Raw genomic sequence first — 25,073 nt, forward strand, 5'->3', positions numbered from 1 at the left:
ATGGGACTGTCTCATCATTTTCTATCTTACATTCCGTGATAATTTCTATTGTGATTTGTATTTTTATATATATATATATATATATATATATATATATATATATATATATAAAGTCCACTGCCCACTCAAAAGAACGAATGAGCCCGACATATGCTTGGGCAATACCAGGATTTATTCCACAATTCACGGAGGCACAAAACATGCAAAAATCCAAAGGGTTCAGGAAACGCCAGGCAGACGCGTTTCAGCATTACTGCTTTCCTCAGTGCCGGTTTCAGTTTCCACACAGAGTCTCTTACTTGGGGGTTGTTATTAGTCCTGTGACGCTCTCATTGGCTCTGTATTTCACTCCGCCCCCTTCTTTCAGCTGTAGTGCATCCTGCATTCCAGATTGGGGCCAGAGGCATGCTGGTCAATGGAGTCCAAGCGGCACCCGTAAAGTGAAGGGCTGTCGAACACCAAGTGGTGTGTCTCATAGACCTTTAATTCTCCGGTCCCAACTGCGCCGATGTAATAACAGGAACCCAGTGTTGCCCCTGCAGTAAAATACTGCATCCTCTCTCCCCTATGCGGCACGTTGAAGCGAATGCTTTTGAGGCCACTTGGGGGGGTGACACGCTGTATTTTCGTACAACGTCCAAAAGTGCTGGCTTGCGTGTCACACCAGACCGAGAGGGCATGCCGGTTATATATATATATATATATATATATATATATATATATATATATATATATATATATATATATATATATATATTAGATATATATATAGAATGCCACACTTTCAATTCCAAAAGTATTCACGGACACCAAGGAGATTTGCAGTTTAGAGTTGGTTTATTGAACTGCAGACACAACGCGTTTCAGCTTTCGCCTTGTTCACGCTTACCACAAAGTTTTTTTCATTAAAGTTAAATACATTTCATTGTTCACAAAACAAATAACAGACTCATCAAAGACTCAGTCATAAATGAATGAGAAAGTGATTGGTAACATGGCGGCCATCTTAACACTGTTCTAATTATAATGCAGTAAATGATAATCAGCAGCAAATAACTTTTAAACCATGAGTAAGGCAAAGTAAAGCAAGAGCCAAATTATGTATTTACAATTTATGCAATAATGCTTCAATATTCGCATGCGGTGTATATACACACTCGCCGAGGCTATGTGTGAATCCTAGTAACCGAACGGAATTCATCCACTTGTGTAAAATACACACAAGGTGTCCAAAAGGTACATAAACAGTATCTTATAATCATTCCCCAGAGGGCAAACATGCTAATGTCCGATCTTCATGAATTAAAACATGTGAATGTGAAACGCCGAAAAACATAATTTAGCCCCAGTGGGCATAATGCAAAACTGTACAAAATTATGGCAAAATGATATGATTACACATAGCTCAACTGGTCAAGTTCATCAATGGCCACTTCAACAAATTCCTTTCTCGATACCAATCCCTGAAAGATACAATAAAATCTAATTTTAGTACAAAATCTTGATTCACAACAGTAACAATGTTTACAACACAAAACAGTTTGAATCAATTGTGTAAGTGTACAGACAATTCTTCACTCGAATTTAGCCCTTTAGGAAACATTGGTTCGAAGTCAACAATGTATCTGGATTCCAATTGTCTAAGGTGGAGCAGTTTGTTACCTCCACGTGCATTCTCCATGACAGCATCAATCACCACCATCCTCAGCACTCTTTCATTCTGCTTATGTTGTTCAAAGAAGTGTCGTGCAACAGGATATTGTCTATTGTTATGGCGAATTGCCCTAACATGTTCCAGCACTCTTTTTTTGGCTCGGTTAATTGTGCTGCCAATGTATGCCTTATTACAGGGACAAGTCAGTGCATAAACGCAGTACATAGTATTACAAGTAAGAGCTTTTTTAATGATAAATTCTTTTTTCATACTTGAAAACTGTACCACTGTTCAATCCACACTATCTCTGCAGCCTTTGCAGTTTTTGCAACATCGAAAACGGGCTCGGCAGCCACTTTTGAGAGTTGTCGATTTGGTAACCACATTTGGACTCTATTCGTCTTTTAACGAGTTACTTCTTTTAAAGGTAACCTGTGGGTGGTTAGTCAAATATTTATGCAGGTTGCTATCGGTCAGCAATACATGCCAATGTTTCTCCAGAACACGGCGCACATTATGCGCCTGTCCTGAATACATGGTATTGAACCGCAGACTTTCTGCTTCTGATACTCGTTGAACAGGATGCAGTAACTCGATGCGTGCCACCTCATCCACTTTTTTGCATGCTTCTTTGATGGTGCTCTGATGGTAACCCCTATCTCTGAAGCGCTGCACCATATTTTCTTTTTCTCTTACATAGCTGCTCTCGGTGCTACAATTTCGCTTGGCGCGCAGTAATTCCCCATACGGGATACTGCTCACCAATTTGCGTGGATAAGAGCTTGAGGCACTCAGAATATTGTTACCGGCGGTTTGTTTCTGGAATGGATGTGTATGCATGGATTGAGCTTTGATCTCCACGGTAATATCAAGAAACTCAACCGAGGTCCTGCTGATATGCTCCGTGAAGACCAAGTTGAATGAATTATCATTCAACTGTTTGACAAATGCACCGGCAGAATCTATATCGCCATTCTAGATTAAAAAGATGTCGTCAATGTATCGGAGCCACAAGACACAGTTGGAAAATTCTTCTAGCTGGGATGCCACCTGCTCCTCCCACCAGCCCATGACTAAATTGGCATAGCTGGGGGTGAAGCAGGTGCCCATCGCTGTGCCCTGTGACTGCCGATAGACGACATCATCAAATAGAAAAAAGTTGTTCGTCAAACAGAAATCAATCATAGCAATGATCATTTCTGAATGATGCAAAAGAGAGATGGAACGGGTGTTTAGGAAATGTTGTACAGCCCTTAAACCCAGCTGATGTTGTATGCTGGTATACAGACTACCAACATCAAGGGTGACCAAGGTGTATTCTGGTTCCCAGTGAATCCCATCACTGATGGTGAGAAAATGAGTAGTGTCCCGTAAATATGCTGGTAACCCCACTACAAAGGGTCGTAAATAATGGTCAATATAACGGGACGTATTGTCCAACAGAGACCCAATAGACGAAACTATAGGTCTCCCAGGCGGGTTAACTGGGTCTTTGTGTAGTTTCGGGAGTAAGTATAACACCGGTATCCTAGGATGAGGGCATGTCAAGTAATTGAATTCCTCCCACTCCAGTAACCCCTTCTCCCTCCATTCTACTAGAAGTTCTCCAAATTTCAAATTGGATACTGTTATGGCCCTTCTATCAGCAATAGAATAGCACGTTTGGTCACTTAGTTGTCTATATCCCTCACATAAATAGGCTGATTTGTCCTGAACAACTACATTACCACCCTTATCCGATTGCCGGATAACGATGGTATTGTCTGCTTTTAAGAGCTCCAATGCTTTAATATGACCCCAGCAAAAATATCTGACATGCAGACTGAAACATGCACTTTCAATACCAGCAGCAGACTTCCCTGGTGAGCAGTAGCTTTACTACAGTGATATAATAAGCAACTAGAGTGCTAACATTCTGAATTTATTGCAAATTTGTAACACATCTGAATGCCTTCTTGATGGAATCAAAGTAAAAAACTGAAAGTATTTCCTACTGAGGAGACTGTAGTAAATGAGGAAATTAGGAAACATCATAACAAATAAGTCTCCCAAAATGGCCACCAGAGACAAAAGAGCCCAAATGTAGCCCAAATATCACCCAGATGTAGCCCAAGTATAGCCCAATGACAGAATGTCCCAGAGTGTTCTAACGAACAACTAGAGCGCTAACAGTCTTACTTATGACAAAAGTATGGCACACCTGAAGCCATCTTGATTGGAATAAAGTGGTAACACTTAAAACATTTAATTTACAAAGGAACACAATGAGGGGATTCATTTTGCCATAAAAATTATGATTAGTGCTGCAGAAAGAAAAATTAGGGCACATTTTGACTTCTCAAATCCTCTTCTATGTCATAAAAAAATTCTGACATGCAGACTGAAACATGCACTTTGAATACCAGCAGCAGACTTCCCTGGTGAGCAGTAGCTTTACTACAGTGATCTAATGAGCAACTAGAGTGCTAACATTCAGAATTCATGGCAAATGTGTGACACATCTGAATGCCTTCTTGATGGCACCAAGTAAAAAACTGAAAGTATTTCCTACTGAGGAGACTGCAGTAAATAAGGAAATTAGGAAACTTCATAACAAATAAATCTCCCTAGATGGCCACCAGAGACAAAAGAGCCCAAATGTAACCCAAATATCACCCAGATGTAGCCCAAGTATAGCCCAATGACAGAATGTCCCAGAGTGTTCTAACGAACAACTAGAGCGCTAACAGTCTTACTTCTGACAAAAGTATGGCACACCTGAAGCCATCTTGATTGGAATAAAGTGGTAACACTTAAAACATTTAATTTACAAAGGAACAAAATGAGGGGGTTCATTTTGCCATAGAAATAATGATTAGTTCTGCAGAAAGAAAAATTAGGGCACATTTTGACTTCTCAAATCCTCTTCTATTTCATAAACAAATTCTGGCATGCAGACTGAAACATGCACTTTGAATACCAGCAGCATACTTCCCTGGTGAGCAGTAGTTTTACTACAGTGATCTAATGAGCAACTAGAGTGCTAACATTCAGAATTTATGGCAAATGTGTGACACATCTGAATGCCTTCTTGATGGAACCAAAATAAATAACTGAAAGTATTCCCACTGAGGAGACTGCAGTAAATTAGGAAATTAGGAAACTTCATAACAAATAAATCTCCCAAGATGGCCACCAGAGACAAAAGAGCCCAAATATCACCCAGATGTAGCCCAAGTATAGCCTAATGACAGAATGTCCCAGAGTGTTCTTAAGAACAACTAGAGCGCTTACTGTCTTACTTATGACAAAAGTATGGCACACCTGAAGCCATCTTCATTGGAATAAACTGGGAACACTTAAAACATTTAATTTAAAAAGGAACACAATGAGGGGGTTCATTTTGCCATAGAAATTATGATTAGTGCTGAAGAAAGACAAATTAGGGCACATTTTGAGTGACTTCTCAAATCCTCTTCTATTTCATAAGAAAATTCTGATATACAGACTGAAACATGCCCTTTTATTACCAGCAGCAGACTTCAGTGGTGAGCAGTAGCTTTACTACAGTGATCTAATGAGCAACTAGAGTGCTAACATTCAGAATTTATGGCAAATGTGTGACATATCTGAATACCTTCTTGATGGAATCAAAGTAAAAAACTGAAAGCATTTCCTACTGAGGAGACTGCCAGGGGCGTAGGAGACACTAAAATTCTGGGGGGAACAGGGACAACCTTGTGCACTTTCCAGTGACCCTATACAAATCACCACCCATTAAACAAATACAATTGCATACTTTCGAAGTGAAATATTGAGAAAAGCAGACATGTAGTCACAGTTTGCATGTATGCTTTATTGGTATTTACATTCATATAGTAATGAGACCAAATGTTAAAAAAAAACATATATATGAATCTTGCATCTTAATGCACAAAGCAAACAAAGGCCGCTGACTTAGGGTGGGGGCGTCGTGTTTGCAAGTGCATTATGGTTTGAAAAGTACCTGCTGCTGCATTCCTGGTCTCCAGCAATTTTCAGCCAACAATAAAAATGTGAAGATAACTTTGGTGATTAATGTTCTTTTTTTGAGAGAGATCGAAGGCTTGTCTAGTGAAAGTTTTAATTCAAAAGGTCAGTGAGTTACTGCTTTTGTCTGAGATATTCTTTTGGTATTTGAAGTTTATAAGTTAAAATCCTAACATTGAACAGTGAGCTATTAACCGTCATCAAAGAGCTGCATAAAAAACTTCAATGTATAGATTAGAACGTTATGATTTTTCCCCAGCCTTTCCCTATCCTAATGTTGGAAAATGGGTTCATTAGGATAGAAATCAATTCTGATTATTGAAGAGAACCCCCCAACCATGGTGTTATGTTTTACATTCTGAGTTTGTGTTTATCTAGTGTTGCAAAGTCGCCCTGGGAACTCCCCAACTTTTTGCTGATTGGTACTGGTGGTACCTGACTGACTGACCCTGGCCTCTGCCTAAACAGCCAGTGCTATTCTGAAAGAGGCACTTAAAAATACAGTGAAAACACCTACATACACTAGGGTGCACTATGGGTTAGGGTACCCCTATGATTGGCATGACCTCTCCTATAAGGCCCTAGTACATAATAGGGCAGGGGGATTAGAACTACTTTTAAGTCCCTAGAATATAATAAGGCATGGCAGTTTAGAGGCCAGCAGCCCTTTCTGCACTTGCATGTGTGCACTGCTGAAGCCTGAGGCCAGTTTAAAAGTAGCCCTGTGTTATAGGGCTGCTTTTAAAATGCAAATTGTGCCCAAACTCGACTTTTGGGTTTGGGGAACTTACAAATTGATCAACTACAATGTTGGGGCAAATTAAGTGGAAAAATGTTTTCCACTTAACTATGGCTGTATCATATTTGCCACATAATATATCATCTGCTGCATAATCTATCTATTTCCTCCAAAACAATTTTGTAGCTCAAACGGATCCCAAATTACTAAAAGAAATGTGACTTGTGTTGCTGTGAAGTTTAGGGCCCTTTGCAAAGGTTAGTAAAGAAAACAATTCCTAAGAAAACAATTGGTCCCAGACACTCCTAATGACACTCAAATTAATACCTGTAGGAGAGTGTAGTATGCAATCAATTCATACAACCGAAAATGTATAATGTAAAGGCACATTCAACAGGGAAATCTCATAGATAAGAGGCCAACCAAAGTCAATTAAATTGCAAACATCAATTTATTTCCCGCTGAATCATATTCATAAAATGCAAACTTAGGGGCTGACTACGATGGCAGGCGGACTTCAGTACCACCGCCATCGAATCGGGGAATGGGACCGCTGGCCTTCAAGGTGGAGGCCCCACAATAGGCATTACAATGCGACTGCCACTACGGTGTTCGCAGTGCCTATCTTTTAAATTGCAGCAGGTGCTGCTGGCTGCATCATCCGCCGCAAAGTAAAAAAAAAAAATGAACATGTTAAATATATCGGTGCCTGCCACATGGTGCAGCGATATGTTGTGGGGCATCATAGATGCCCCCCAGGGCCCATGTCTGGGGGCCAGGGGTAAAGGGGCCTGCTACGGGCCCCCAATGTCCCTTTCGCCAGCATTTCCATGGCAGGTGAACCGCCATTGATAAGCTGGCGGGTAAGGGACATCGTAATCCCTGCTGCGGTGCATGGTAGGCACCACCAGCATTGTAGGAACCACGAGCCCCTCCACCACACCGTCGGGTGCGTGTTGGTTGGTCTTTCCGACCGCCAGGTAACCACCCACCATTGTAATATGGCGGGCTGTGATGCAGTCACCAATGGCGGTGGGACCGCCCCCGACGGGGTGACGTGGCGGTCCCACTGCCATTATAATCACCCCCTAAGTTTGGTGTGCAAATCCTACATTGCCAACCCCTGGCAAGTTGCACTGCTAGTGCTGGAAAAAGGCCAATGGAGGTACCAATGGGTGAGGTGGACTGGCCTCAAGGGTCTTGTGACCTCAGTGACAGATTCACTGTCTATCTAGAATGTGCTTCTTCATATGCCTGCCCGTAAGACTGGAAGTGAACTGCAGTAGGGATTGTGGTGGACAGGTCCACCTGCAGGTGCTAATACACCTGGGCTTCTAAGGTCTATCGGGCCTTCTAAGGTGTAGCATCGGAAAAAGCTCTGTCAGGAGTGTGGTATGGTGAACTGGTCATGAAGGTCTGAACATGGTTCTCCAGTTCCAAATTCAGCAGCTCTGGCCAGAGTGCCACATTCTCTCCCACACTGAACACCATACTGCCCCACTGAGAGAAACTCGCACTGCCTTCAGCACAACTCAATTGTGCTGTGACTAAATTCAAATTATGCACTAGACAACAGTAAAATGCTGCCTGAAAAAAATGAATAACACCCTGGAAAAAGCAAACACTCATAGGGAATGCAAGAATAAGCAAAGCATGTGAACTGTAATCAGAAAAAAACATGGTTACCTTAACGGTTTTAAACTCATTATTCAGAAATCAGTAAGTGATTTTGCCTGAAAAGTTCAAGACATGGCTACAGGACCAGGAAGGGACCCCTTTCAATGTCCATTGATTATATCCTTTCAAAATGTATGCAGTTTGGTTTAAAAAAGACCACATCCCCAAACACAGAGCCGCATTTTATAAGCTAAAATAATTAAAAAGTTAAAAACGATCATATTAAACGTTTCCACTCTACCCATCAACCAGGTATTGCAGTCCCTTTAGGAATGGCGCACTTACCCACCCTGGGAAAACAATGTTGTTCAAAGAAAGAAGATAAAAAGAAAGTAGCGCTTTCACTGTCAAACTCTGTAAAGTGGTGCTAATGTGTGTGGGTGTAAATAACAGTCTGGCCTGTCTGCTGTCCACCCTGTATTGCTTTATTTAGGTATTTAGCTATTTTTTCTCTCCATTCCGAGGTTTTTCTTTTCAATAGAAAACGGTCAGAAAATGAGGACATTTACAGCCAAAGTGTTCAGCCTTTTTTGGATCAATTTGAAAGGGGAACAAATAAAGAAAAGGAGAGGCAAGAGAGAGTACCTTAAGAGCTGCCTCTTGAAATCAGCACGTAAGCAGGAGCGAGACAGAGACAGAAAGAGATGGAGGAATAAAGAGAGGAGGGCAGCCGCCAGAGGCAGATCAGGAGTAGTGGACACGGTCCTTGCCATGAAGGAAAAGAGACAGCGTTTATTTTTTCTCCGTTCTCTGCCCTTCCCAGAACAGCTGAGCCTTCCTTCAGCATAACAAAAGGCAGAGGGCGGGTGGCCTCTGACTCCAGGCAGGTCAAGTGCAGGGCCATTAGGTAGCGCTTTCGCATGCAAATGGCTCTGCGATAACAGAAGGGAGAGGGGAAATTCCTTTGTCCCCTCGTCCCCCCCACCCTTGTCCCCTGTGTCCCCCCCACTCCAAAATCTGCGGGGGATATATCCCCCGCGTCCCCCACACTTCCTACGCCCATGGAGACTGCAGTAAATGAGGAAATTAGGAAACTTCATAACAAATAAATCTCCTAAGATGGCCACCAGACACAAAAGAGCCTAAATGCAGCACAAATATCACCCAGATGTAGCCTACATGTAGCCCAATGACAGAAGTGTGCAAAACACTTATTTTTTGTGTATTTGCAGTTTTATATAGTGCAGACTTGTCAGGTATTGGAATGCTAAACATGAGCATTGGTTACATCACACAAGATCAAATTCATTTTGGTTGTAGACATGGGGAGATTAAGTGATTTGACCACAATCACAGAATGTTGAGCTGAAGCAGAAACTCCAATCTGGTTCCCCAGTTGCAAAGTCTGCAGCTCTGGAAGTAACACCACATCCTCTCGCCAAGGTGCAACATTTAATCAAGTGGTCAACTGGATAAAAAAACATAAAGATTACAAATAATTTAAAAGTTCTTTGTCGCTATTTGAAAACTCAGAAAATATGTCCTCATTTTAGTTTTTTAGAGCACTAACCATAATTTTGATGCAAATAAGACACTCTCATATATGTAATTTCTAAAGGAAATACTCTAGGTATTACAGTTTTGATGACATCAAGATGACGTCAGGCGTTCCACACTTTTGTAATAAATATAGAATGTTAGCAATCTAGTTGTTCATTGGGATACTGTTGAGAGGCAGAGGCCAGGGGCACGGACTCTGAAAATTGAAGGCAGGTAGGAGAGTGCAGAGGCAACAATTTGACCACACTGGGGAGGCAGGAAGGGCAGTGGCAGCACAACAGACTATGGAGGGCAGTGGAAAGGGGGCAGGGGCAACAAACCAACAATACAGGACTGGCAAGAGAGGCTGTGGCAATACAATAGACCATTGTGGGCAGAATTAAGAGGCAGTGGTAGTACAACCATACATGCCAACAGACCCGTTTCAGCCAGGAAACGTCCAATGTTTTTAAGCTCAAATGGGCTTTATTTGATCTGTCTCCTGTCTACAATCTCCTCTTTTTCAATGTAACTCAAAGGGGAAAATCAATACCCCAGTTTTTTTTCAAAATCTCCCTCTTACCAAGTTCAAAATGTTCGCAAGTATGGTACATTGAATCATGGTAGGCAGGAGGAATTGGGGTAGGGACATGGACTCGGATAACAGAGGACAGGAGGGACATGGAGAAGTGCACCAAACTGACCCTACAGGGCAGGCATCAGGGTTTGCAGCAGCACAATACACCACACAGTGCATGCGGGACTTGAGTGCAGCACAACAATCCATAGAAAGCAATAGGGAGGGGACAGGACCATGCACATGGACAACAGAGAACAGATGGGAAAGAGGCAATGGTAGCTAGCTGACCATAATGGACAGACAGGAGAGAAAGCTGCAGCATAACAGACCATAAAGGGCAGGAGGGACGGATCAGGGGCATTACAATGGAACAGACAAGCCAGGAGGGAGGGAATAGGGGGTCTGCACATGGAAACAGAGGGCTGGGGGCAAGGTGGCAGGGCAGGAGCAGCAAGATGACCATGGAGGTCAGGAAGGATGGGCACTAGAAACAAGACACACCATGGAGAGCAACAATGAGACTATGGTGGCATACACACAGACCATGGAGGGAAGGTGGGAGGGGGTCAGGGGCAGCTAGCTGACCACACAGGGAAGGTGGGAGGGGCCATGGCAGCACAGAAGACCATGCATGGCAAGCGGGAGGGTTAGTGGCAGCACAATGGCTATGATGGGCAAGAAGGAGGGTGCAGGGGCATGCACAAAGGACCATGGAGGATAGAAGGGAGGGTCAGGACCTGGGCACAGAGAAGAGAGTTCAGGGGAAGGGGCCTCACAACAGACCGCGCGGGGCAGGCAGGAGGAGCAGTTGCAGCACAACAGATCAGTGAGGGCAGAAGGGTGTGGCAGTAAAATGGACCATGGAGGACAGGAGGAAGGGGATAGGGGCATGGCATGTGGACAGGCAGGGTGGAGGTGGCAGGGACAGGTTACAGTCATCTGACAATGCTTGGCAGGTGGGAGGGGAGTGGCAGCTCAACAGAACACTCAGAGTAGATAGGAGTGGCAGGTCCATGGAACATAGTGGGCAAAAAGGATGGAGCAGGGGCATGCACAAAGACATCCGAGGGCAGGGGGAAGGAGAATAGGGGCAGCAAGCTAAGCACAGAGGCTAAGCAGGAGGTCTATGATGGACCATAGAATTGGGCAATGGAGGGCAGGAGGAGTGGACTGGTACATCATGCTAAATGGAGGGCAGTGGCAGCACATCAGACCATGCATGGTAGGAGGGAGCAGGCTAGTCCATGGATTCAGACAACAGAGGATAGGGAGGAGGTGGATGGGGCAGCAAGCTAACTGTTCAGAGAAGGTGGGTATTAGGAACTTTATTGTTTTTAAAATGTGTGTCTGTGCGAACTACTTAAAATATGAACAAGTTTGCAGCATAATCTCACTTTTATTCAGGAAGAAGAGGACGTTTGTGACTGTGACTCCGGGCTCACTTGGCAGAAACACCCCCTGACCCTCCACCCCCATCGCAAAATGTAATGCCCGTGAAAAGGGTAGGTGGACGCAGTGTTATATAGAACATAGTCCTGAGAGCACGATTGAAAATGAAAACTAGATGTAGTATATGGTATAAACTATGCACCAAAAAGTGTGATATAAGATGAACCGGGGCGTGAAATATAATATGCAATACATTGTGCGCAATGACAGATTCATTGGAGAGCGCGAGATAGCACAGGCACTAGCGCGTGCTATGCGATATGCGCCTTGGAGTGTAATATGCACAGGGCAGTGTTGTGTAACATTACTAGTCTCTAAATTTGTAATATAAAATATGTGCTGGGGAGTGTAACGTTACATATGCACTGTGACAAAGATATGGATCCCAGATTGTAATATGTATGGCATAGCGCTGTGCGTTATAACATACACATCGAGGAAGGCACGTTAGATGGGGCAATATAACCTGTGCGAAGGCAAGTGTGGCATGACATATTCACGGGGTGGTGTTACAGTGCACATGGGCTAGAGAGTGTCATAGCATACGCACTAGCTGGTGGAATACAACACAGAGGTGTGAGGCAATCGGTGGGCACTGGTGGGTGTAACACAGCATTGGGCTCAGCCAAGAGCACGCTGTGACTCTCAAGTGAGGTTTGTCTCCTTTCCAGAGAGTAAAATAAAAAGTATTACACATCCGTCGGTGCATGTGTTTTTTATTAACCGTGAGGGGGGTTTCTTGCATAGTTTGGTCGAATTTTTGTCGAATCCCCTTTGAATGGCTTGGTGTGCGTGTATATTAAATGTGCCCGTCAATAGCTACCCATGTTTGTATAAATAAACAACAAGGGTGTCTACTTGGAGAGTACCCACCGGCGGGGGCGCCGGGATTAGGCACGGTAGGGCGTCAGACACGTCAGAGCTTCACTAGCGGTGTAAATACATTCCATGTGTATTCATTCTATGCATAGTCGCCTTTTAATGAATATCACGCAAATCGTCATGGTGATAGGTACATACGGTTTGTCCAGCATGTCCTAGGTGTTTCTATAAATATATATATTTTTAAAATAATAAAAAACAAAGGCCGGCCCCGGGCGATGGGGTCCCCGGAGCCATAAGTGGCCTGAGGAGGGGGGCAACGCAGACCCCTCCTAAAGAATTTAAATTAAAAAAAGGCCATGACCCAGGGGTTGGGGTCCCTGGGGCCGATTAAGACCGTGGGAGGGCCAAATTTATTTTTTTCAACAAAAAAAAATAGGGTGCAGGCCCTGGTGGATGGGGTCCCCAGGGCCAGTAAATTAGAAAAAGAAGGGGGGCCACACAGCCCTCCTTCTTAAAAAAATAAAATAAATAAAAGACCGACATCGCGCTGGAGGCCACGCCCCCTCCTTGCAGCACTCTGCAAACGCGCTCCCTGGCCAGTTGTAAGTTAGGGAATTAATTCCCCTTCAATACTGAGGGTCCCTGAGGGCCAACTAGCCCAACAGGTATCTCCAGTGTGCGCCAGGGAGCTGCGTTGCAGACAGGTGTTCTGAGGCCACGCCCCTTTTTACACCTCTATGCAACGCAGCTCTGTGGCGCTTACTGGAGGTACCTAGTTGGCTAGTTTGACCCTAGGGACCCTTAGGATTCAAGGGGACTTAATCTCTCAACTTAGAACGGCCACAGGGCGCGTTTACACAGTGGTGAAGGGAGGGGACAGGGCCTGAGGTGACGTGTGCAAACACGCCCCGTGGCGCGTTTTAAGCTGGGGAAATAATTCCCTTTCAATCCTGAGGGACCCTGGGGGCCAACTAGCCCACCAGGTGCTTCCAGTAAGTGCCACTGCTCTGCGTTGCAGAGAGGTGGTGCAGGCCATGCCCCTTTTTACACCTCTGCAATGGCGCTTACTGGACGTACCTAGTGGGCTATTTTGCCCCTAGGGATCCTCAGGATTCAAGGGGACTTAATCTCCCAAGTTAAAAAACGGCCACAGGGTATGTTTACACAGTGGGGAAGGAAGGGGACGGGGCCTGAGGTGTCGTGTGCAAACACGCCCTATGGCGCGTTTTAAGTTGGGGAAATAATTCCCCTTCAATCCTGAGGGCCCCTGGGGGCTAACTAGCCCACCAGGTGCTTCCAGTAAGCGCCACTGAGCTGCATTGCAGAGAGGTGGTCCAGGCCGTGCCACTTTTTACACCTCTCTGCAACGCAGCTCTGTGGCGCATACTGGACGTACCTAGTGGGCTAGTTGGACCCTAGGGACCCTCAGGATTCAAATTAACTTAATATCCCAACTAAAAACGGCCACAGGGCGTGTTTACATAGTGGTGAAGGGAGGGGACGGGGCCTGAGTTAACGTGTGCAAACAAGCCCTGTGGCACGTTTTAAGTTGGGGAAATAATTCCCCTTCAATCCTGAGGGACCCTGCTGGCCAACTAGCCCACCAGGTGCTTCCAGTAAGCACCACTCTGCTGCGTTGCAAAGAGGTGGTCTAGGCCGTGCCCCTTTTTACATCTCTCTGCAACGCAGCTCTGTGGCGCTTACTGGAGGTACCTAGTGGTCTAGTTGGACCCTAGGGACCCTCAGGATTCAAGGGGACTTAATCTCCGAACTTAAAACGGCCACAGGGCGTGTTTACACAGTGGGGAAGTGAGGGGATGGGGCCTGAGGTGACGTGTGCAAACCCACCCTGTGGCGCGTTTTAAGAGGTAGTTTTAATCCCCTGCCCTATTATATACTAGGGGCTTACAGAGGAGGTCATGCTGATCACAGGGGGACCCCAACGCAGTGTTCCCTAGTGTATGTAGGTGTTTTCACTGTATTCTGAGTGTCTTTTAACATAGCACTGGCTCTAGGACTGGTTAGTCAGACTCAGTTACCACCAGTATCCGTCTGAAAAAGTTGAGGGTACAGGATGATTTTGCAACAAGGCTTCTTTCTGCTCTTCTGTTTGTTCTTTCTGCACGTTATCCTTCTTCCTGCACTTTTCTTCGTCTTTGAGGACTTTTTTTTCTTTCTGTGCGTTTTTTCTTCTTTCTTCACATGTCCTATCTCTGTAGGCATAGTTAGAAATTAGCATTTAAAAAACCTTTGAAATTCACTGAAATTCACTGAAAAAGTTTTCAGGCACATTATAGTTAGGAATTAGCATTTAAAAAACCTTAGAAATTCACTGAAAAAACCATAGGTTTCAGGGGCGTTATAGTTAGCTGGACTTTTCACTCGTACAAAACCAATGAAATTCCCCCGTTGTAGTTAGTTCAGCTAAATATAACTCACGCGCCCACAATGCACTGCTGATGACGTCACATATTACATCACTCATGACATGGTCAGTGACATCACTGATGACATCACTGATGACATCACTGATGACATCATCCTTGTGATAGAGTGGCAGACCTCCTCTTCCCCTAATATAACCTTTGATACACATAATTGAAAATAGAAACTACAATGTTCAAAACAATGGACATACCAATACCAGTTACAACAACCTATTCAGTAATTCTAAGATCCACATACACATCCACTCATTCACCAACAGTCCTATACAGTCACTCATACATGTACTCACTCATCAAATGTACTCACACACCTATACATCCTGTTACACAATGCCACTCATCTATAGAGTTACTCACACACATAGTCACTCATGCTAATAAAGTATCAAAAATCCATTTACTTGCATATACAGTTATACACACACCACCACACTTACTTCTACAGAAATTTACACATACTTAGTCTTTTAAACAATCACTTATAGAAACACATACTTATTCATACAGGAACTCTTTCAATCTCTCACTCTCACATATACTCACTTATATACACCAATAGTCACATATACTAGTTTAAAACATATGTAGTTACTCATAAAGACACTATTGAGACAGTCTATCACTCACTAACACACCCATGCACACACTCATCCACCCATACAGTCCTGCACACATGCTGTCTTCAACACATACAAACAGTGAGTCACTCATTCATGCACCTATGCACTACGTAATACCCCCCACCGAACCATACAAACACTCAGACACTCATACTGATATTCAAAAAACCAACTAATAACCTATATAGACACTCATGTAGCTACTCAACAACCCATGCAGCCACTTATACACAAAGTGAGAGACTGATACAGATATTTACAAATTTAAACATTACTCACTAAGCCATGTATTCACTAAGGTACACTTAATCAGTCAGTTATACAATCAATTTTTTTAAAACAAATCATCCATTTAGACACTTATATACCCATTTATTCTTCCATCGACCTTGAGATATACATATAAAAACATATGTAATTTTCAGAAAAACACACATTCACTGGATGATGTCATCAGTGATGTCATTTGAGATGTCATCAGTGATGTCATGAGTGATGTCACTGACTATGTCATGAGTGATGTAATATGTGACGTCATCAGCAGTGCATTGCGGGCGCGCGAGTTATAGTTAGCTGAACTAACTATAACGGGGGAATTTCAATGGTTTTGTACGAGTGAAAAGTCCAGCTAACTATAACGCCCCTGAAACCTGTGGTTTTTTCACTGAATATATATATATATATATATATATATATATATATATATTTATATATATATATATATATCCAGACAACATCCTCCGTTTACTGGGGGCCACCGACTCTGCAGGGTGGGCTCAAAGGTTGCAGGAGCGGAGAAGCCTGCATGTTCAATGCTTCAAAAGTAAAGCCCCACTCCGACTTCTGTGCAAACACAAAACTTTATTCGTCTGAAGCAGCATATATATAACTCAAGTCCTAACCGGTTTCGGCGTCACCACGCCTTGCTCACAGGTGAGTTCAATAATTACCATGTGGTCACCTGAGGGCGTTTGTTTGTCATTTTGTGAATAAAGAACTCACGCATATGGAGCTGGGCTCGAGAGTGCTTTCTTGATTGAAAAAGCTTGATGTATGCTAATTGAAGGAGGATCGCTACCTCGCTCGAGCCCGCCGCCAGGAAAGTGGCAGGAAAATCAGCGAACCCTGTTGTTGATATATATATATATATATACATATATATAAAGATAGATAGATAGATAGATAGATAGATAGATAGATAGATAGATAGATAGATAGATAGATAGATAGATAGATAGATAGATAGATAGATAGATAGATAGATAGATAGATAGATAGATAGATAGATAGATAGATAGATAGATAGATAGATAGATAGATAGGTAGATAGATAGGTAGATATGTTGCAACCTATTGCTTCCTTCTCAGTCTTCCAAACCCCACAGCTCAGCCTGTGTATGAGGTCCCGTAGAATGTTGAGTGTTTGTGTTGGAAGGGGTGTCGGTTGAAGATATGGGCTGAGCAGCAAGGAGGCTGCTCCTGGTGGGGCTTAGCTATCAACTTACCTACTTGTAATTAAGATGTAATAAACCTTCTTATAATCTACACTAGGCTACTGGGCTTCGTTTAAAACAGTCAGATTTAGATTGGAACATGACATGACCTTAAGGAAGATTAGGATCCTGGATATTTGAAAATTATGGAGGGATCTAAGCAATCCAAATAGCACAATCAAAGTCGGAACGTGCAGACAACCCCTCTTCAGCAGCTTTCTTAGCTCCCAACACACTGCATAGTATGATACGAACTTTGAGGCCCTAAAACCATTAGCATACTTTCATTATCTCTAGCCACTGTGTGAATTATTTTATGTTATGTTGCATCCATACTTGTCGAATGTATAAAAAAGTTTATCAGCTCAGGCAAGCAGTTAACTTCTTTCTGAAGACATTTTATCACTTCTCACAAATGCGCCTGTTCATATTAATGTTCTTGTTTGCTGTTCGTTTTAGATCAGCGCCGATCTGCTGCTTGCAGATTTTTGATGTTGGCATTTAAACATTGAACTCTCACACGCTATGCACATAAGAGACCCGTCGGTAAAGCGAAGTCTGCCTTCGAGGCATCCAAGTCTCCGCTGGCGGCAGCGTGCGTTTATCTAGCCACACAGCAGTGTAACAGTTATTATGCGATGTGGCTCCAAGCTCTTCTCTCCTCCATTTTGGTGCCTGGAGACAGGGAGAAGATTGCCCGTTTCGCGATGATACACCATAAAATGTATAGTGCCCCTAAATAAAAGAAAACTGCAGTAATGAGTTCAGCTGCAGGGACTGTTCTACATAATGTGGGATGATGTACCCCACAGACATTACTATGTGAAATGCACATTTTTAAAGCTATGCGTATATTTCTTAGAACAGTTTTGAGAATAAAAAACACATTGCACCAGAATCCTCTTGAATGAGATGTGCTGAAGATTGATGAGCGGTGTATCTAGATCGATATCCGAGAATGGGGCCCATTCGGTGTTATTTAACGAGGTGTTTTACTCAGCTTCACTTTTTGTGGTTGGCAGAGAGATTGAATGTAAACCGCAATTCATAGCAGAATGCTCATAGGACATTTTCAAGAGTCCGCTGCTGGTGCAGTAGCTGTTACGCGCCTGCGGGCACGCTAACACAGACACACACAGTAGAATACCCGCTATAAATATTTTTGTGTTTTTCGTGCCCATTGAATATCCTTGGCACTAATTACCTTTCTTTCCGTTCATATCTACAGTGAAGGCTGCTCCCATGTTTTGCATATACAATCTTTTACCCAAAAATAATCATAATGTGCTTTATTATCAGTCCACGACTGCACCATACCATGCATACATTCACTTCTGCCACCTGGCATTTGCTTTTCTGAGACTCATAAAAGACTGACATGTGTGTACACATATTACAAACATATACCACCTATCTAAGGAATCTCGGCCGATATGCAATTTGGGATTTTCAAATTATATCAGCCATGTTATGACCAAGCACTTTGTGGTGACGAACCATGCCAGGTCGGAACAGGAAAGGGGTTTTGTGCTGAATATTTATAATTCAATAGGAAGGCATGATAATGTATTCAATGGTAATTCTAAGATGTGTACGTTGACGCTGTATATATTTGCCTTATGTGCCAGGGCTAACTGAAGTATCGAGAGGCAAGGCGCAACCTGTACACCTCTTGTTAGACCCTGTGTGGTGCTGATGGCCCCCACTATCAGAGCTGAGAAGCCTGAGGAAGGAGAAATATGGGATCTGTTCTTGCTAGGCCACGTGAGGGAGTGGGCCTGTGGATGACAGCCGAGGGCCACGTGAGGGAGTGGGCCTGTGGATGACAGCCGAGGGCCAGGTGAGGGAGTGGGCCTGTGGATGACAGCCGAGGTCCAAATGGGAAAGTAGGAAATAGATATTGAGGAACAAAGTCAAACTTCCAACAGAAGGTGGAACCTAACACCTGTCCGAGTTTATGAGGTTTATAAGGACTTACGTCAAACTGTAGAGGTAAAGTGTTAGGCCAGGAATCCAAACAAGTGGGTGACCAAGGAAACCCATATTTGCTTTTAAAGTGACTCTGCAAAGGAGCAACATAGAATGATCTCTGAGGGGCATGTTTAAGAGCCCCTTGCGCAGCCGTAGCGTCCCTTTTTGTGATGCTCCTGTGGGGCAAACCACAAAATCATATTTATGAGGCCACACAAAGAAACTTTGCATGGCTTTGAATGGCCTCATAGATATGGAGAACAGAAAAAGCTGGGTTGCCTTACTCTGCGCTAGGGAGGTCTACCCTGGGCATTGTGGTGGGTGTTCCCACGCAAAAACCATGAATTTACAAGACCATGTAAACCTGGGGATTCGCCAAAACCTTACGCATCCGGAGGTGAAGGGTAACAAGCAGAAATAACTTTAATTCTCCTCATTATTTCCTCTTCCCATGTGTGCTGCGTTCTGCAGCACACATAAGAAGAAGAAAACGCCTCCCAGGATCGCTTTTGTGCACGATGTTTCCCCTTCCTCCACAAAAACAATCATGCTGACAACACAGGCACCCTTGCACCATGGTGCAAATGTGTCTGTGTTGGCACTAGGCTGCTGTAACAGAGCAGGGGAAAACAACAGGAAAGCACCATATTCCATAAATATGGTGCATCCCTGCCCTTTCACTTTGACATAGGGCAGTGCAGCAAGGTGACTTGCTTTACTTCCTTAAACAAAATCCCTATAAATCTGCCCTTGCGCGTCTGGAAGTCAGACTAGATCTTAAGCATAAGCAGATTGTGAAATACTAGGCTGCAGGAAGACTGTAAATTTGTCATTCTAGCCTCCTTTCCATTTTGTAAATGCCTCATGGGGCTTGATGAGGTAAGAAGATTACAGATGAGAGCGGTTGGAGAGAAAACGTGGATGTGGCATTTCTTTAATAAACTGTTTCCTGTACTTCTACTCTTGCGTGTAGCTATACCTTTACAAGTGGCAACGAGTTGAGGAAGAAAAAGCAATAGCACCAATTATTCGCCAACTCTTTACCAGTCTGCGGGGATTGATCCTCATTGGTAACAAACTTCAGTGGCAACAGCATCTCCAATTAAAGAGGATCACATGATGAGGACATACGCTATCTGTGAATGCACAGCTTAAGGTAGGGATGCAATCAAGCTGTATTGTGCCGTGCAAACACTCTGAAACAACTTAGTTTAGGAGGACAAGCATGTAACAGAGGGGCAGTGTATATTTTGTAAAAGAATAAGTGCCCAGCTCAAAGATTTGCCCTGAAGCCCTCTGCTGGAGCTTCAGAATGTCGGGGTCTGAAATACCAACGCTGTTTAGTCTTCATTTCACCTCATGCTGCTTCCTTCCAACACCCTAGACTTCCTGCCTCTTTATCTCCCTCTTGCAGGTCACTGATTTCTCCGTCTGCCCCTGTTTTTCCTTATTTCTCTCCCTCCTTCTTTCCCCCTTATGTGTTTTTCCCTCTCTTGGTCTGGATCAAAGTCTCACGAGGAAAAATAAGCACTGGTCACCAATACTCAGTACCGGTGGTACCCACCTGCAACCACAGGCATAAATTAAGCACTACTGAGGAGACATGACAGAGTTGTGCAATGGAGATGTGTGCAATTTCATAATTCTGTTCAGATTCGTCTTCAAACCTTTCTAAGATGCTTCTGTGAAGCTATGGGAGTCACGTGAGTCTATTAATTTAAAGCATATAGTGTGCTTGGAGTGCCCATGGACACAAAAGCAAAAGATAAAACAGTGAGGGCTATCAGGACATGAGAATGTGTGAACACAATGTGTGCACTTGCCTTTAAGAGCTAAACTAAAGGAACTGGCTGTTAGCACTAGTTCCAGGGAGAACCTATCTGTTAATAGGGAGAGGGCAAAGCATTCAGAGATGTAATGCTAAACTGTGAAGAACAGTACAATAAAAAAATGTAGAACAGGGTGTTGAAGGCGAAATATGAACGATCTATGTGGAAGTTGAAAGTTTTTATGCAAGTTTACGTAATAGCAAGGTTGAAATGTGCGTTAACGTTAGCAATAAAAATGTGTGTCAGTATAGTGGTTAGAAAAACGGTGTCTTTATTAAGCGTGCAAAAAGAAAAATGCTGCTAATTTCTGCAGAAAGCTCCCATTACTATAGTCCTTTCACTCAAGATCTCAATATGTTCTTTAATCTTGCCTTTCCATTTAACAAAATAAATGCCTTTTTGTAAATGCTGATTTAATGTTATAATTGAACTGTAGAGCTTGACACCTTCGTAAAATGTGCTGTTTGCTGCAATATGTATTACTTTCCTTCCTCACACCATATGATGTCATCGTATTTTTGATAGTTTCCTACGTCCCATGCTTATAATGAACAAGTATATTTATGAAGGAAAATTCTTGCTATAGATTTGAATTCCACGATCTAACCAGGACATGCTAGATAATAATGTTACATCATTTCAGAGAGCAGTCTATTGTTACAGAATGGGACGCTGAACAGCTAACAGAGTAGGTTTGCAAAGGTTCTCATTAGAACTTTCCTAGATGTATCTTTTTGTAATACGCTGTAGCTGCATTCAAATAACAACATGTCAACATGGCCCTTTACTGTGGGAATCAAGAGAGAAGACGACGGATCATGGAAAGATCCTTCCTCATTGGGTTGAAATGACTCAAACAACTGTTTTTGCAACATACGTTTTGTGCTTTCTATATAGAATGTGTTCCTAGTTAGAGAGTTATCGCATTGCCTTCTATGCACACCTATCCAGCTATGCCCTTTAGCACTTGTCTGCGCTATTCTTTCCCAAATTACTCGAAGCTACTGCTAACAGTGATGTTCTTGTTTTCCTTACCCTTTGTGAGGAGACTTTCTATCTTTATGCTGATCATAGCTACTGCTGGGATTTTTTTCTACCTATTTCAACTGTTGGTACAGCAGCTGTTAGGAAACTTGCTGAGTTTCCAGAACTACTCTTCATGGGGAGTTTGACTTTTCATAGCTATTAGCCTTTTTAATCCACATTTTACTTGCTTCTTTTAAAAAAAACGCATTATGGGTTATTACTAGGATAGGTTAGGTCTTTTAGATTAAGAAAGGGACTAATTCTTTATGGAACACACTTTATTTTATATGCTTGATGTAGCCAAATTTTCTCGATATTTCCCTTAATGGATTTATCTGACTAATCTGAATAGAAAGACAAAAATACATACTAATCTCTTAATGAGAAAATACAACTTTTAAAACTTCTTCAAACCTCTCATACTTGACTGAACATTAAATGCTGAAAGCTGATGATTATTTTAGACATGAATTTGGGCTGTGCTCCATTTTAACACAGTGGCAAAGATTCATCAACCAGAAGAGGTGTGGAAATTGGAGATTCTCTTGGTAAGTTCAAAGTGGAGCTGTTTATAAACTTTTTATGAGATTTCCAATGTTGCAACTTTCAACATGAATCTCTAACAGGGCAGAGTATCCATAGTTCACCATGGTTGTAACAATAATTAGCCCAACTCGTGGATTATATTTCACAGAAGTACGTCTTGAATACTCGACAGAGCTTCTTGAGACTGTTGTGCGTTCTGGTTATCGTTTGATATTTAAATGGAAATATTCAACATGAATTACATTTTTATTTACAAAGAAGTGTTTGGAGAATTATGTGGCTGTGGGTAGGTATCAAATCAAGTACAGGAGAAAAGTTAATAAAGGTTTCGGGTGTTAAATCAAATATTGGGTTGGGAAAAGTTGGGAAAAGTATTTTGTATTAAATTAAATACTGTGTGCTAAGTGTGTGTCTGTGTTGTGTTTGCATTTCATCTTCAGGGCAAGATAGAGAATGTGACTCCACCTCTGTTCATCTTGACCTGCCCATGCGAAACCCAAAGGAAATAAGTTAAATGGAAAAAAGTGTTTACTGGCAGTGTTTGGGAGTGTGCTACAAATCTAAATGCAGAAAGGAAAATATCACTATAGATGCTTTGATTGGGGTTGAGGGCCATGAAGTATTTGGAAATATGCCACAGTTAACAATGGCCCACTCATGTGGGCTGAATGAATGTGAGATTTCTGAAAACATACTTTACTTATTAACCACACACTTGCACTTTTTTGGAAATAAATCATTTTCAGTGTGCAGTAGTCTGTGATGCATCTGAGAAAATTAATGGCTTCAGGTAAATTTGGAAGACAAACAAAGAGTGTAGTAGTGAATAGTTTATATTATGCTGCAAAGATGAGCAGATGAAAGAGAAAGAATGGCTGACATAAGATCTACCTGTGGGAGCAGAACCCCGTGCCCCCCAAATCTTGAACACCCCAAAAATATTTACTTTCAGAGCTTCTGCTCCAACACCACTGATTCGGTGTTAAACAACACCGTCCTCAACATCAGTCCCAACATTAATTTAGAAGAGCAAAATATAAGTAACTGGAAAGACTCAATAACTGAGTTCTATATCATGAAAAAATGTGAGGGTTTTATTACAAAAATCTCAAATTGAGCATTACAGAGAAATGCAGGATATGCCATGAAGACTCAGATACAGAGTACCCAGTCCAAAATCAGAGTTAGTCTCAACAGGACAGCAAAATCATAAAAGGAACAGCAGCATCCTAATAGGAAAATCAAAAATCTGGCTCACCCCCATAATCAAGGGGGTTTTATGCACATTTTATAAATAGATAATAAGCAAAAATTGCAAATTCATCTTGGCATGCGTAGTGATAACACATATTGTATATCTCAAAAGCAAGGTTGTCTCAATAACCCATTTTTAAGTAAGGCTCAAGCAGCTCATGTACTGTTACTGATCGGAGATGCACAACATGATATGAAAAAGTTTTCAAACAAAGACCCATACACCAATTTTTTCTAGCACAGTTTGGGAACCACTGTCCAAGGGCAACATAACTACTTTCATAATTGCAATTATTGATTTAGGTTCATTACATAATAATACTCACAACATATTGATTGTGGTAGGAACCCCGAGGCTGTCTTTTTCATATAAAAGAACTGCACCTTCGAGACGCGCGAGCGCGCGATTCAAGATGGCCGCCACCCGGTGAGCTCCTCCGCGTTTTCGCCCGTTTTTGCAGTTAAAACGACGATTCTCTGTCAGAATTGTGCCTAAAAGGAGGTCGCTGCTAACTCTATAGGCTTACCAGCATTGTGAAGAGTTTTCGGGCCGTTTTGATCGTGGGAAGTCGTGTTTCTGGCTCCCTGGTTCCTGCTCCGGGCTCTGCACTGAGGTACTGCCTGGTTAGTCTGTCAGGGGGGCGGAGCATACTTTAGGAAAGGGCCTGGCTTGGGCCTAGCCACTCCCCTAGCCCAGTTTAGCTGCTGCACCAGTATTTTTGAGGATTGCTTTGCATCTTTTCGCTCTTTTTACTCATAATTTCTTCATTTTTATTCAAATTTCATTATTTTTCTCAAAAATGGATAATAAAAATCCCCTCAACAATAAAAGAAAACAGCAGATTTCACCTCCCCCAATAAAATCAAAAGTGGTGGAGTCATCTGAACCTTCGCTTTCTTTAATTTTGGAGGAAATTCAGGCTCTTCGTGCGAATACAGAAACTATTGCGACTGAAATAAAAAATGTACGAAAGGAAATGGCGAGTATGTCGATGAAAATCTCAGACAACTCAATTAAAATACAGGACAATAAAGTTAAAGTCGACGCTTTTTCTCCACTTGTGGCGAAAATATCTCCTCTGTGCTCACAACTTTTGGACATGGAAAATCGCAATAGACAATACAACCTTCGCATATTTAATTTACCAGAAGAGGTTGAGGGTTCTAACTGTCAACTATACTTAGAGAACTTACTTCCTGGTCTTTTAAACGTCAAATTTCCAGAAAAATTTGAAATTGATAAGGCTCACAGAATTCCTTCACGTCGCAATCCTCAACATACCAAGCCTAGACAAATGATATTTAAAGTTCTCCGTCATCATCATTTGGTTATGATCAGAAAAGCAGCTAGAGAAATTCCTTCATTGTTGGTCAATGGTCACAAAATCTTTATTCATCAAGATTTTGCCAAGGAAACTGTTGCAACGCGTAAGGGATTTACTGATCTTCGCCCACGATTGAGAAGCCTTGGATACC

Source organism: Triturus cristatus, chromosome 1_2 (genome assembly GCF_964204655.1).
Source record: "Triturus cristatus chromosome 1_2, aTriCri1.1, whole genome shotgun sequence".
Taxonomy (NCBI): domain Eukaryota; kingdom Metazoa; phylum Chordata; class Amphibia; order Caudata; family Salamandridae; genus Triturus; species Triturus cristatus.